Consider the following 3,558-nt stretch of genomic DNA (forward strand, 5'->3'; position numbering starts at 1 on the left):
ACCATCTCTCATTTGGACCCCTTTACAATTGGCCCCGTGTTGAGATAGATTTGTAAGCACATGTCTATATTCGAACCCTTGTTCCTATTTATTCTCCCACATTAAATGATTAGTTTAATATAAGAAAATCATTTGGGTTGGTTAGATATTACAACTTATGACATTACCTCTCTTTGAAATCATAGTCGTCCTCGACTATGAGGTAGAAGAGATAAAACCTTGGTCATTAATCAATCTTGCTTCGCGGGTAGAGGATCCCTTTTCACCCGACGACATCATTCCAAGATGGATGACTAATCTTTTGGTTCTTGGGAGACATAGCTATCGCAAGCATGTCTGCTCTTTAGTCCATTTCATTCTCCCAAAGTAGAATGACAAATTCTACTTGGTGTTTGAGAGACCTCGTTCTCAGAAACATGATTCTAAGCATGCTTACTATTTAAATTTGTGCACAAAAAGACAACTAGTCTTATAAGACAAAAACATTGGTCATTGAAAGAAATTTGTACATTTGCTTACTCTACTGTAGCATTGTAAGCATCGACAAGGTTCATACTATCCTTAAGCTATATTCCTTGCATCCATCTTGCATCTTCAAAAGGATAATTTTTGGTAACATTTAATGGTCTAGTAACTTGTGTGTAGCGGAAAATAGCATGAACATAGTGAGCATTTCATTAGAATAGCTTCCTAATGAGAATAACAAGAGTGCTTGGGTGGAGAGAGCAACAAAAAGTATAACACCTAGTTAGATAGCATGAACAATACTTCAAAAGAGAGAGAAATTAAGCAATTGACAATAGTTGAGTATTGGATTTGCATGGAGCCGGTCCCCCCTCCAAAAGGCTTTGTATTATGGGTTCTCCCATCAAGAGAGACATTTTACAATACACTTCTTTGTGTTCCTTCAATACTAGCTAGTGCAATGAAGATGGAAACTTCATGCACTAAGCAAAACACTTATCAAACACAACATCAATTCCCTCACGGTCTCAGACCCAAAACCTCACACACCTTCGAAGATGGTGAGAGCTAGCGGGGTATGAGAGTAGATTGAGAGGAAGAAGGAGTATTCTTACGAGAAAGATGTACATCTCCTCACATAATCACTCATATTAGCATAGCTTAGCTTAGTAATTAGCATGGTAGAGGAGATGAGCATGCATTGAAGCTTGGCTCTTGGTTGGATTTGCATCACAAAGCAAAGAGTTGTTGGTGTAGGCCTCCCTTCTCACAAGCTTGGAGTAGGTGGTAAGCTTTCCAAAAAAAGCTTGAGAATGAGAGAAAGTCTTCTTTGCTTCACACATGAGATTGTGTCAGTGTGTGTGTGATAATGCTTTGCCAAAAATCAGCCCCCTCTTTCTCTTGGTCGACCCCTCTTGCTATTTGCTCATGCCACAGCCCTATTGGACCTCCCCAGGCCTAGCCAATGGATTCTGACATGTGTCCCCCTTTCCCCTTTTGTGAGAGCTTTAGGTATTTAATAAATGCAATTAAACTCTCATTGGACCCCTTTGCCTCCTGGCCAATAAGAGTCAGGCAAGCCATTGGGTTGCTGAATGCTCATTGGACCCCTTGGGAGACTGTCCAATAGTCTTATAGAGAGCTTAATTCTTATTGGTTCTTTTATTAAGTGTTTTTAAAATTGATTAAACTAGATTTACTCTAGCCTAATTCTCATTGGTCCACCTCCAAGGTCATCCAATAGGATTTGAGTACACCTTGTGGGCATCTGAGCTAGGGAGCTAACATGTGTCCCTCATTCCCTTTGTGTAAAGGGAGCTTGTGTGTGTGTGTGTGTGTGTGTGTGTGTGAGTTTCTCTCTCGTCTCCTACAAGTAGGGCTCGCCCCCTCCTATGTAGGGATGTATGAAGACTTTTGGGACACACACAAAGCATCCAATTCCCCTAATGTTTGACCTTTGGACACAACCTTTGAATTTTGGAACCTTAGCATTTTGGAAGTCTTAATGGGCTGAACCTTACGGTCTTTTTAGCTCATTGTTGCACATTGCTCTTTTGCAGATGGTCCCCCCTTTGGATCCCTATTGTGGCCGGTCTACTAGCTTAACCAATATTCTAGCTTTTTCTCCCCTGGCACTTCCCCATATTAAATGATCAGTTTAACATGAGAAAATCATTAGATATTGATTATTATGACATTACCTCTCTCTTGAAATATAGTCGTCCTCGACTATGGGGTAGAGAAGATAAAGCATATTCATTAGTCCTTTTTCCTGATCGGGTAGAGGATCCCTATGTTACCCTACGACATCGTTCCAGAATGGATGACTAGTCCATTTGGCGCTTGAGAGCCTAAGATGCCGCAAGCATGTCTGCTCATTAGTCCTATCAATCTTCCATAGTAGAGTGACAGGCTCTATTTGGTGTTCGGGAGACGTCATCTCCACAAACGTGATCTAAGCATGCATACTACTTCATTTTTGGGGGTGCACAATAAAGAAAAAGAGAGTCTTATAAGACAAAAACTTTGTCCAATTTTAACAATTGTACATTTGCTTACTCTAGGGAGCATTGCAAGCATTGACAAGGTTTAGGTTATCCTTTAATTGTATGCCTTGCATCCATCTAGCATCTTCAAAAGGATAATTCTTAAACTTAATAAGATATCGTCGGATAGTCTTACCGCCTCTTAGTACCTTGTCTTCATGTCGGAGAATGGACTCGGGCTGCAGCACCTCTTCTTTGTCCTCGATCTCCGGTGGGTCTTCAATAGTAGGTTCTTGACGTGGCTCTCCTTTGTAAGGTTTTAATAGGCTCACATGAAAAGCATTGTGTATGAGCCAATGACTGGGCAACTTGAGTTAATAGGCCATCTCATTGATTGGCCTAAGAATCTGGAAGGGACCATAGTACCTTTTTGCTAACTTAGCATAGTACTTTTGGTGTCCCGTAGGATTCTTGCCTGTCGTGTGCCTTAATCGAGCCTTGGAAATTTTAATAAGACCCAATCATTTTCTTTAAAGGCTTGGGCTCTTTTGTGCTTGTCAGCAGCAGCCTTTTGACTTTGTTGTGAGATAGAGATAGCATCCTTAATCTTTTGGAAAGATTCTTGTAGGTCTCGGCTATACTCATCTGCAGCGAAGATCTTCCCATGTACCTTAAGTAGCAAGGGACCTTTTGATCTTTCCTCAATTACCTCAAAAGGTGCTTTTCCCGTGGAAGTATGTATAGTGTTATTGTAAGCATACTCCATTAAGGGTAAGTACTTCTCCCATTGGGATATTTGATCTACTTCCCTTCCATAGGCTTTTAGTAGATCGAGAATTGTTAGGTTACCTATTTCACTTTGGCCATCCATTTGTGGGTGATAGGCCGAAGAGAATTTTAGCCTTGTTCCTAAATTCGCAAAGAGACCCTTCCAAAAATTACTGGTCATTCTAGGATCTCTATCCGACAGTATGGACATTGGCAAGCCATGGTACTTGAAGATTTGTGAAATGAAGAGGGTTGCCATTTGATGGGCTTTGATAGTCTTTTGACATGTATAAAACGAGCTTGTTTACTGAACCTGTCTACTATCGTCCATATTCCCATA

The sequence above is a fragment of the Adiantum capillus-veneris genome, chromosome 25 (assembly GCF_014529385.1).
Source record: "Adiantum capillus-veneris isolate H3 chromosome 25, ASM1452938v2, whole genome shotgun sequence".
Lineage (NCBI taxonomy): Eukaryota > Viridiplantae > Streptophyta > Polypodiopsida > Polypodiales > Pteridaceae > Adiantum > Adiantum capillus-veneris.